Source organism: Alosa sapidissima, chromosome 8 (genome assembly GCF_018492685.1).
Source record: "Alosa sapidissima isolate fAloSap1 chromosome 8, fAloSap1.pri, whole genome shotgun sequence".
NCBI classification, from domain to species: domain Eukaryota; kingdom Metazoa; phylum Chordata; class Actinopteri; order Clupeiformes; family Clupeidae; genus Alosa; species Alosa sapidissima.
The window spans coordinates 21,500,075-21,512,684 of record NC_055964.1 but is presented as its reverse complement, the minus strand read 5'-3'; the positions used below and the strand labels follow the sequence as shown (position 1 = coordinate 21,512,684).

The 12,610-nt window shown below is 40.0% G+C and overlaps 1 protein-coding gene across 1 annotated transcript in view; it reads right to left on the bottom strand.

The window, feature by feature from the left end:
• The window catches only part of ddr2l (discoidin domain receptor family, member 2, like), a 22,117-nt gene extending 15,651 nt beyond the window's left edge, over nt 1–6,466 (bottom strand). The window contains exon 1 of the mRNA XM_042101243.1: nt 6,286–6,466. The gene's annotated coding sequence lies outside the window, so the exon portion shown is untranslated. The remainder of the gene's footprint in view (nt 1–6,285) is intronic.
• Between the last annotated feature and the right edge of the window lie 6,144 nt (nt 6,467–12,610).

Below are 12,610 nucleotides of genomic sequence, written 5' to 3'. Positions count from 1 at the left end.
TTTAGAGCGTATTCCCCAAGGTTATTGTCATCGTGGAGCACGGTGCATACAAGAGTTACACCCTGTTCTTGACTGTGGTCAGAGAAGAGTGTCATTCTCAATGCCCCCGTAATGAATGAGCAGTTTACAAATCCAGGCTAATGTCACATTACTTCACAGTCATTACACAACCCACAGAGGAATGCGGTCCAAAATTCTCTCTCTCCCTCTCTCTCTCTCCCTCCCCTTGTTTTCTCCCCTCATTCCCCAGCCCATCTCCTCGCATTCCTCTGGTGCTGATGAGTGTTTTTCTCTCTCTGTCTCTCTCTCTGTCTCTCTCTCCTTTCTTGAGAGCAGCAGTGGCGTGCTCATGCTATCCCACATGTCACGTGGCGCCGCCCCGACCCTGCCTTTGGCTTCTTCAGCTCACCGGGCACCACAGATAACCTAGTGCCTCAGGGGAACCAGAAGCCAATATGTTTTCCTAAATGAACGCAGGAGGGACAGAGTGAGAGTAGAGAGGAGGGGAGGGGGAGGCAGTGGGGCGCTTTCAGAGGGCGGGGGTGACAAGGTGGGGTGGGTTGGGGGTGGGGGTGATAAGTAACAGCACAGGGAGAGTCGCAGCTGGTTTATGTAATTTTTGGGCACAAGCCGAGGCCTGTTCGGCAATCGGATTCCTGTGTCATTGCTCATCTTTCAGAGGGGCCTTGTGTGACCAGCGAGGAAACAGAGCAGCAAAACAAACGCAAACAACCAAAGGGTGTCTGCTTAAAACAAGAAATGGAGAGGGTGCGCACTTTTCCAAAACAACTCTCACCAAATTCAAACTCATAAACACACATACCTTCATCTTTAGGCAATCACCCCCCACAAACACACACACACACACACACACACACACACACAGCCTCCACCCACACACCACTTTCAGAAGGTCGACTCAAAAAAAGAAGAGAGTGAGAAAAAATGGAAAGAGGAAAAAATGCAGATTCCAAACAGAACACGTATTTCAGCTTGCATTGCAGGACGCAGCATGCCCAAGGTAAGTAAATCACAGCGCCCAACGAGAACAAAGCACAAACGTGCTCCCTCCCCTGGACTCTTGGCCTGTTTTCGCTGGGAGCAATAGCACTAGCGCCGGAGCTAGCTCGCTGGCCTTAATCTACTTATTATGCAACATGATAAACAATGTGCAACACATGGTCCTCAAGGGAGGCCTGGCAAGAGCCCAGAATCACTACAGCGGGGCTCGAAGACTACAGTACAATTACATGCATTCACATGACCAACGCTCTTACAGTGGGTCTTGGAGGGGTGAAAAAAGAATCAAACTGCAGATTGGATTGTAGATCACATGGCAACAGTGCTTCCTTGACAACAAGAAACACATGACAATTGGGACAAAAAATGTCCTTCATATTTTTAATTCATAAAAACACACATACTAAAGAAAAGAACACGGAAAGCACCATCTTCCTCTAGCCTCCTGCGTGCGCACTTTAGGAGTTTGCGTAGCCTGCCAAGACATTTCAGATAACTCAAAAACCAAATGTGCATTTGGGAAGCCAGTACTTATGTCATTCCACCTATGCTGACCAGGGGTAGAGACTGCTCTGTAACTGAGACCCCCACTGACATAATGCATGTGTGACTGAAAAATGAGACATCTGACCAGAAGCCCCACAGGAAGGCCCTGGTACAGCTCAACTGGTGACCACTGCACACACACACACACACTATCCACAACAACAATCCGACAAAAACAAAAACATCTTCAACTAACCACTGTCAAGTTTGTGAAATTGAACCCTATCGTAAGTCCTTCACTGCAAGTTTTTGTTTTTTTGCAAATACATCCTCATCATAGGTTATGGACATGTATCATTACTACTCCATACATACATTTTTTATAGCCAGTACAACCAGTACAGTACAACCAGCAAAACTAACACTAAACATGTAACTCTGAATTACTTAACACAGTAATGAATGATTTATTCAACAGTATTACACTGGGCACATTGCACACCAAATAAGGTTGTAGCCAGTAGTCACTATAGGTAAAGCTTTAGTGATGTCGGTTCAGCACAGCTTCAAATGCCTTTTTGGCTTGTCTACAGATATATCAATCAACAAAAGGGGTAGGAATCACAGAGTAACTTGTGATACTGTTTCAATACTTTGTCCATGATAATGATCCTATCACGATACAGTGATTCTGCGCACTGGAAAATTGTCTGCGATACATCACAATTGACCGATCCCAAGCCCCGCCCCCTTTTACTATGTCACAATGAAGTTTATGTTTTTTTGCAAATACATCCTCATCATAGGTTATGGACATGCATCATTACTACTCCATACATACATTTTCTATAGCTAGAACAACCAGTACAGTACAACCAGCAAAACTAACACTAAACATGTAACTCTGAATTACTTAACACAGTAATGAATGATTTATTCAACAGTATTACATTGGGCACATTGCACACCAGATAAGGTTGTAGCCAGTAGTCACTATAGGTAAAGCTTTAGTGATGTTGGTTCAGCACAGCTTCAAATGCCTTTTTGGCTTGTCTACAGATATATCAATCAACAAAAGGGGTAAGAATCACAGAGTAACTTGTGATACTGTTTCAATACTTTGTCCATGATAACGATCCTATCACGATACAGTGATTCTGCGCACTAGAAAATTGTCTGCGATACATCACACAGAGCTCTGTTCTAGAATCTTTGCTGGATACCAGACTCTCTGACTTTGCTGAGAGTCTGGCCTAGATCCATTGGAAAACATTTATTTCCTGGTTGGTGGACGCTTGTCTGAAGTTTGAAATCATTGGAGTTCAATCACTAATGGTGCATTCAGGGCACTTCGGAATGACAAGGACCGCCCCCATGGCTACTTTGTTACTCCCATGGCTACTTTCACGCTTGTGAAAGAAAGATATGCAGCTTTCAAGTGACAAAAACGGCAAATTCCCAAGTTCACATTAAACCTGTTGGACATGAAAGGCCACATGGACTACAAACGAACTACAACGTGACGACAAAAGTGATGACGAGCCCCTAACTGGGCAACTCTGTTAGCAAAATCTAGCCCCAGTTTCCTACCTCTGACTCACACATTACGTGACGTGAATGACACGGAATGATGATGTTTTCACTCGGAAAAAGGTTTTTCCGAAGCCCATGAACCCATGAACGCTAGGTAACCTTTGGTAATGACGTATGTTAACCACGGGGGACACAACGTGTCAATGTAACACAATGTAAAGTGAGCGGAAGTACGTAGACAGGTGGACTCAGGCTACATCACAATATGTGTATAACTAAAACTAAAATACTCCTAAAACAAAAAAAGCAGGAATTATACGTTTATTCCAAGTACAAGGATATGTATAGTCATTCCACTGTCTGTCATTTTCTCCTACACCTTAACCACTATCACAGTGTCACTATAAGCAGTCCTGAAGGTATACTCTGGTAGTTCAAATGTAGCCTGGAAACCAAACTCATTCACTTTGTGAATAGAGTCTGGTCACTCACGATTAGGAAACCTTTCCATCACTAGTATGGTGACGGGCGTAGATATAGCTTAACTTTGTAATCACTGGTCCAGCCAAACAATTGATCAGGGATTCATAATGTTACTTCCTACTTCGCCTAAACTTTAAAAACTGACAATTCGGTTAAGTCTGACGTCACAGGCCCAAGAGCTTTTTTTTTTATTCATAAACATTTACTAGCACAGCCAGCCGGTTTTCACAGCCTGTAAACCTAATGAGGGTTAAAAAAAATCGCTTAACTTTAACGGAGTGATGGCGTAGCTGTGCAGCCGGATGATAAAACCAAAGGTAACATCCAGGCCTCCTACTTTGAAAAGCAGAAAAAAATAGTTTCTTTTACTGTCTATGGGGACCCAAAGAAAGAATTATTGCCACATTATTGCATCACGACTTAACAACTGGATAAAAAAGCATTGGCAGTCAGGAAACAATGTATGTGGGCCTACCTTTGCTGTAACTACATGTACACATTGTTCTGACAGCAATTATTTATGTTTGCACTTTGCAGGGGTTGCTACTACCGTTTACCACAGCCACTTTCAATTTCGAAACTATAGCGTCATCCTCTTCCCAACCGATGGAAACATTAGTGAATTAAGGTATTCCAGACTAGTATCTCCCTGAAAGGAGATCTAGGTGGGCGTGGCCAGGATAGGTGAAATGGACAAGGACAAGGCAAAAATGTTCTCAATAGACCTAAAATGACAAGTGAACGTTTCAGAATTGACTTAAAGCAGTCTGCAATTCAGTTTAGCAAAAGAATTGTTCATGTTTGTGCTCAATAGGCCATCACCCATCCCTTCTGTGCTATGGACGCACTTGTACAGTTTAGCTGGGATTGTTTATGGTTTAGTCTGAGGATTGTTTATGGATTAGTCTGGGATTGTTTATGGTTTAGTATGGTTTTGTTCTATGGTTTAGTCTGTTTCTTTCCCATTTACCAAACCAGGCATGTGTACAGACACTGCAGTGTTTTAGCACAACAGCTGAACTGTACGAACAGCTAGAAAACGAGTATGGAATTAGAATCCTTGCCTTGTGAGATATCATTTGTAAGTAAAAAGATCCCAGGAGCTCGTTGACGGTATTGTCTAGATGATTTGACATTTAATTTGATCAGAATCATTATACATTTCAGTGGACTAAATTAGCCAGAAGCTCACATCCTGAATGCTGAGATCAGTACAGCAACGACAACAGCAATGTTAAGTTAATCTCAGAGATAATTACTGAAAACTGACTCAAACCAGAGGAAAGACCAAGAATAACATCCTGTCTGACACACCTCTCCATTTGCCATGGCTGCCATGACTGCCACCACAGTAGCCATATTAGTAGCCTATCGTTGGCATTAGTATTTGTGCTGGTATGGAATGCCCAATTCTCCAGTATTTTGTGACTGTTTAAGTAGCCTACAAATTTCATATCTTTAACAGACTGTTGTCTCTACACATCATGACATGACTTATGACATGACTTGGTGTTCTTGGGTTATGGAATTTTGCTAAAGTATGTTATTACCAACATTACACCCAGTGTTTTTAACACATAATTGTAAAGGCATCATAAAACGTTTTAAACAATACAATGTAAATCATGTTGGTCTTTTGCCTTGGGAAAATGAGAAGCAAACACATATTCACATGCAAAACATGCAATTGTAGACGATTTGTGTTTATGATTTATAACTACAAAACATAAATAAACTGACTTGACTTGGTCAACAAAACAAAGAAAATGAACATATTGAGAAGTCTCTGTGTATGTGTGTGTGTGTGTCCAAAGATGTACACTTTGACCTCTCACATTCTGAAGCATTTTGTACAGCTGATTAGGCACATGACATGTAGGCTACTCTTTGTGCTTCTCATCAAGCATGTTCATCAAGTGTTCTGCTGACATATCACAATAAGCATGGTCATTATCTGTCCATTTTGTTTCTTAGATATTGTATACAGTATGAATACGTAAAACGTCTTTGAGTTTGAATATGTTTCGGTTCAGGTTAAAGTGGACGATGGACCGTCATGATGGACCGTCAGCGAGGAGGCCTTGGGTTGATAGCCTACAAGTGGAGGAGCGTGCGCTCCGCTAGAGATGCGCGCGCATGGCTAGGGTAACGGGAACACTGGGGAAAGTTCGTCTTGACTATGGAGAAAACCTAATAAGAATCAATAGCCGTTATGGCATTGCTTGCCTGTGTCTAGATGGGCATGTTACAAAGACTAACCCATTCCAATGTGACATCGCTGTCCCGTTAAATTATCGCTAACGTCAGTCTCCAAATCCAAATCCAACCACTCCAATGCCAAGAAAACAAAGATGTGGCTATCACATTGGCTACAATGAAGCTCGTGATTCGTAACGGTACTTTTAACTATCCAACACACTATGTGAGACGAAAAAAAGACAATCAAAAAATTAGGAGAAAGTCTGAAACAGATTCATCCAATGAAGCATATTTCGATTAACCATAGCCTACACTCTCTTTCCCGTAAAACTATAAACTCACTCGTTAGTTTACCTATTCCGTACTTGCAAAGTTGTTTTAACGATGCACAGTGTACATTCAACAGCTGTTCAGGCAATGTGACTTTATAACAAACACGCGCTGTCCATAATGCTCTTTGTTTCGGTATTCCAACTGTAACAAAGAGGCCAACATCAACAGCAGAGGAACAACTTTTGTCTGTTCAAACTCGTCCTGTGGCCTGCAGTCAATATGATCGATTACCTGATTTTGGGATCTTGGCGGGATTCCGACAGTGGTTTATCTTTGTCGAAGCTGCATCAAGGTACAAAACCCAGTTAAAAACTTCGGAAAATATTCAAGTAAAGTGATCTTCCTCGTTGTTTTACAATACATCGGGAGATGTGCACACTCAAGAAAAAAAAGTTTCAATGTGATTTTTACATCACATCCCGCTTCCGGCCACTAGAGAAGGGGGTGCAATACAATCTCTCGAGTAGAGCTGAATAGCTCACTAACTATGAAACAAGACTCCCTCGGCTGGTCATGGACGTTGAATGCAGGGAAATGCAGTGAAACATTTTTGGCATCCCAAGCAGTACTTCTTTCTCACACGCAATAGCTCCCTCTCTCTCTCTCAAACATACACCGGCTATAGGCCTACATGTAGGCCTACACGCACATGATACGCACATACGCGCGCGCGCGCGCACACACATACACACAGCATATACTGTAGTAGAGGTTTGTTTGAATAACATGTAGGTCTAGAAAGGGTAAGAGACTAAATCCAGAGCTGGATTATTATTTAATGTGCATGCCGTGGCTACCTATAGGCCAATGTCTGCAACTAAATGTCAGCTTTTTAAAGTGACCATATCAGCTCAGTTCAGGTGTATTTCTTATTGTTGTTTTAGATTAATGGTATATAATATTATTTTACACAGTTTCCTAATGATTTTGTTCATTCATTCTTGATGATGATATCTGTATGTAATTTGGAACTGTTCTAATTTAAATTGTACCATTTTTCTTTTACTTATCACTACAGATCATTCTGTGTAGAGATTTAAAGGCATCACTGTCAATTAAAATGTTATCCAGATTTGACCCTCTAGTCTGATATCTAACTTTCACTAACCATATCAAAGCAATCACCAAAACAGCCTTCATATCATATGAATATAGCCAGAATCAAAGACCCACCCTTAGTGTCCCAGGAAGACCAAGATAATCATATCCATTCTTTACACTCCAATTTTTACACAGGTTTCCAGATTGAGATAGAATAGATTAGAGTAGAAACAAAGTGCTGCTACTAAGCCACTGAAGGAATGGGCTCAGAATATGTCTCCCATGTTCAAAGAATATAAACCAAGTAGGTCTCCAATCCATGGGCTCAGGCTGACTAGTAGATGCAGTGTCCAAGACATGGTGAAACTCCATTTAGCATAACCTTATTTTTAAATCCATTTTCAAACATTCTAAAACATTTTTTACAGTATGTGCCTATGATTTAGGTACAAACATTGCTCTTTATTGTAATCATACTGCAATTTTGTTATTTATTATATATATATATATATATATATATATATATATATATATATATATATATATTTAGTTTTATTGATGTAAGCATGTTGAATTTGCCTCTCGGTATGACATGCATTATAAAGCTTGTCTTGCCTGCTCTCACATAATTGTTGTTTAATTCTCAAGACAAACCACATTATGCCCAGCAGGGGGAAGCAGTCACCCTCTGTGCTAAAACTCACTTGCTTCTCTGCCCTGAAATGAAATAGATTCTTTTAGATCCACTAGGGGCATTAGTCCTTGATTCTGGTGTTGTTATTTGTCATTTTGTCAACAGTCATTCACATGCCCCCCTGCTTTCATGCTCCTGAAAAAGCATTGTTGATTGGCTGGCATAGTGACAATTAGTAACAATTCACAGTCAGGACAGTGACAACCCAGCAAGTGTCATAGGTTATATTAAAAGACTGCATCTTTAACTGGAATTTCCCATAATATGACACATATCCTCTTCTCATAGTGCAAAAAAATATACAGTGCAACCGGAAAGTTTTCAGACCCTTTTAAGTTGTCCACAGTTTGTTTTGTTTCAGACTCATCTTAAAATGGATTCAACTAATTTTTTTCCTCATCAATCTGCACACAATACCGCAACACTCCACAAAAAAACAGGTGTTTGGAGTGTTTTGTAAATCTATATTTATAATTTAATTTACACAAGTATTCAGACCCTTTGTTATGACACTTAAAATTGAGCTCTGGTGCATCCTGCTTTCATCAATGGTCCTTGAGATGCTTCTATAACTTGATTGGAGTCCACTTGTGCCTAAATTAATTTATTGGACATTATTAGGAGAGACACACATCTCTTTATATATGGTCTCTCGGATGATGGTGTATGTCAGAGTGAAAACCAAGCCACAAGGTCGAGAATTGTCTGTAGACCTGCGAGACAGGGTTGTGTGAAGACAGATCTGTGGAAGGATACAAGAACATTTCTGCTGCATTGAAAGTTCCCAAGAGCACAGTAGTTTCCATCGTTCTCAAATGGAAAAGTTTGGAACAACCAACAGTCTTCCTAGATCTGGCCGCTTAGCCAAACTGACAAAGGGGCCTTGGTCATACAGGTAACCATGGATCCAATGGTCACTATGAATGAGATCCAGAGTTCCTTTGAGAGGATGAGAGAAGCGTAAATAAGGACAAACATCAGTATTTTTACAGGATGTCATTCATAGTGACCACGCGAAGTGCCTGTAGGCCTATTTTTTGGAACATTATGTTTGGCATTACATTTGTCAAGTCTTTGTCTTTGACAGGGGTGCTTGGTTTCCATGTGACATTTTAGTTTTGATTTTAGGTTTCATGCTCTCATGTGCCAGCAATTGACTGCATATCACACACTAGTTCCTGTCCGATTTTGTCCTCAATTTAAGTGAATCCATATCCTACTTCATATATTCAGGCTCGTAGCCTACTTGTGTTTACAGGTGAAATTATGTCTAACACAGACATGGGCAGTATTTTCATTATATGTATTTTAAATATGTATTTAATTACTTTAGCATATTTTGTCATTTGTATTTTGCAGGATTGGAACAAATTTAATGTAGTTTGTAACAAAATACTATGAGGGATTGTATTTAGAGTATTTCCAATATTTAGATACTTAAGAAAAATCTGTAATTTTTTCTCTAAGCCAAAATTCATCACTCAGTTAAATACACTACCTATAACCATTACAATAAGCATAGTCTGGGAGCCAAAGGCCAGAATCTTGGTTAACTTGGTTTTGTCGGTTAAAGTTTGTTTTTTTCTTTGCTGTTTCTTGTTGCCTAGGGGTTACTCCATAAGAATATGGTGGGTGCCCGATGATATCCTGGGCAATTCCCTATATTCAGCTCTAAAGTTGACCTATAGCAATTTGTCCATAAAAATACTAATTTCATTACCCCCATTTCATTAAAAGTCAACTGAGGGAGCCAAAATGGTCAACATGGGTTGTAAACCCAATTGTTTTGTTTGTGCCATCAATTTTATGGATCAATTTTCAGGCATGGCTGAAGTGCCCTTGAGCAAGGCACCTAACCCCTCACTGCTCCCCGTGTGCCGCTGTTGTTGCAGGCAGCTCACTGCGCCGGGGTTAGTGTGTGCTTCACCTCACTGTGTGTTCACTGTGTGCTGAGTGTGTTTCACTAATTCACGGATTGGGATAAATGCAGAGACCAAATTTCCCTCACGGGATCAAAAGAGTATATATACTTATACTTACTATACTTATGTCACCCTGTAGACAACTTAGAAGCATTATATCTGTCTTTTCTGTTTCATCATCCCCTTAGAACATTGAAAGTTGAAAAAAATGAAAAAGTAACTAACTTCAGGAGCTTGAATTGTCAGGTGTGTCAAGTACTACAAAACTAAAAATTAAAAACGATACAGATAAGATACTGAGGGAGAACATTAGGACATGGACCCCACCTTTACCTTTAGTACCCTTTAGTACCTAATAGCTGATGTTCATTCACACTACAGCAGACCATTAAAACCACTTAATAATGGATTTGTCATGAGGATGTATGCCAGGGATAACATCCGCTGATGTATGCAGAAATAATGGAGGAGACGCACGCGAAGACCTCCCCGATGTAAAAAGAGTTTTCTCCATCAAGTTAATTAATTCTGTATATCGGGACACCTTACAGGATGTTATTCTGTTTGTCCCCCATGTTGGCAGTCATGTACTGTATGTGGGCAATTGGCATGCATTTATAGCACAAAAAGGGAAATACTGTTCAGTTTAAAAAGAGGCCGACGACCTATTAAATTTGTCTTACTACATTCATTGGTTACGGAACTGATGGTGGGTTTGCTATATGTTACAGTTGATTCCACTAATGCAAAGTCTGTTTCTTGTCAGTTCAATCATCGTTTACATTGATATGGGACACTGATTAAATTTTTTTACCAGATCTACTTCATAGTGCCCCAGTATACAGAATTAATAACCCCCTGCCAGCCAATTAGAAAATAGTATTTCTTGTCTCTTGGGGATACGTTTTCAATAATATGCCTTGTTTCTTTTAAAAGTTGGTATACCATTATTATTGTGTGGGTTACTTGTATTTTAATAAAATACATTTTTCACATCAGTATTTTGTATTTTACTTTGTTACATTTTATGAGCCAGTATTTGTCTATCCTTGCACATGGCAATGACTGACATACAAATAAAGTCTATCAAAATAAAGGGTCCAATATAATATCTGATATGGTAGCATTTTAAATGAGCGATTTCTTCTTTTTTTCAACACAAGCTCTGCTTGTGTGAGCATGTGTTTGATAGACAGATAGACACATGACAGGACTTGAAGGTATATTTTTTATTTAACCTGCAGCCACAGGCCTTGATGAGACTGCAGTTCCTACATGTAATGGTTCATTGTGGGTTCTCAGGAAAAGTTGAAAAGTTGCATTCTACGCCGACATTGAAAGCAATGCCACCATTTCTCAAAGGTGGTGTGTGACTAACGAAGAGTAAGAGTTATTGTTATCAGTGTCGTCATGCCCATTAACAGAAAGTTCTCTCTCATTCTCTCTAATTTAATTTCATTATATCTATATGAAATACTTCTACTAAACTATTACTATTATTACTAATTATTGTTATAACATCCTTCTTTCATACTATACTGTATGTCAGTCAAATCATCAGTCAGTCAAAGTGAGAAAGTTATCACTGAACTATTAAACCTTTTAAGGCTTAGTCATTTCCTTTTTGGCAATATGTTTGCTGCACAATACTGGGCATGTGGGGCCAGCCGTGGCCTACAGTAGGAATGGCTGAAGTGCCCTTGAGCAAGGCACCTAACCCCTCACTGTTCCCCGAGCGCCGCTGTAGCAAGCAGCTCAGTGTGTAGTATGCGTAGTGTGTAGTACTGCGTAGTGTGTAGTACTGCGTAGTGTGTGCTTCACCTCACTGTGTGTTCACTATGTGCTGAGTGTGTTTCACAAATTCACAGATTGGGATAAATGCAGAGACCAAATTTCCCTCATGGAATCAAAAGAGTACTATACTTATACTTATACTTATACTTATACTATGTGTGTGTGATTACCTCTGCCATCAAACCCCCACTAATTAGGAAGTTGGCCCTAATATGCAGCCTTAAAGAAGTAATTATTGTTTGTATATCACAATTTAAACAAACTATATCTTAACTTTTGATGACTCATTTATAAAGGTACAATGCCACAAATGCCCACTGCTTACATTATCTGAACAATTATTTGAAAAATACTGACAAAACATTTAGCGTATGTCAACAAATCAGATTACTTCACAGATAACATGGAAGAGTTGATGTTAGTGTTACATATACAGTACAGTTATTCACATAGCTCTCTGTAATCTCTGTGTCACATCAATGTTCAGTAGGCCTCTTTTTCAGTGAGGTGTGGAGTTCGCCCTCCCCTCACCTTTCTGGGTGTGGCGCTCTTATGTCAATACACACAATAGCAGGGTATACTACTCTCGTAATATAGACAGTTTTGGTACAAGTTCAACTTTTTATTCAATCCCCAGCTGTCATTTTCAAATGTGTACACGTGGCTATAAGGTAATTGACTTGAACACACTTGCAGCTTGTTTATGGTGTTTTCACTCTGTGTGGGTAGCTGAGGAAACATTAAGGAAAGTTAGAGCAGGTCTGTTTGTGTATGTGTATCCATGCTGCAACACAGCTGTAATGGTTGCGTGTGTGGGACTGTTCCGGCACTTCCACAGGTGGCATAAGAGCTGTTTGCTTTAAAAAGCTTTAAAAACACAGTCGGAATCTTTCATCTGGGGGGAAGGATATGATGTCAGAACGGAACTCTGGATGAAAAACAGGGCCTGTATACAAACATATAGATCGATAGGAAGTTTACATGGTTGATCTTGATCACTGATTGCAGTTGTACACTGAAGATTTCCTTTTCAGTGTGAAATGGCCATAGTTTGAGTCACATTTAGTCTTATACACAATTAGTCTTCATCATGCCAGTCTTCACT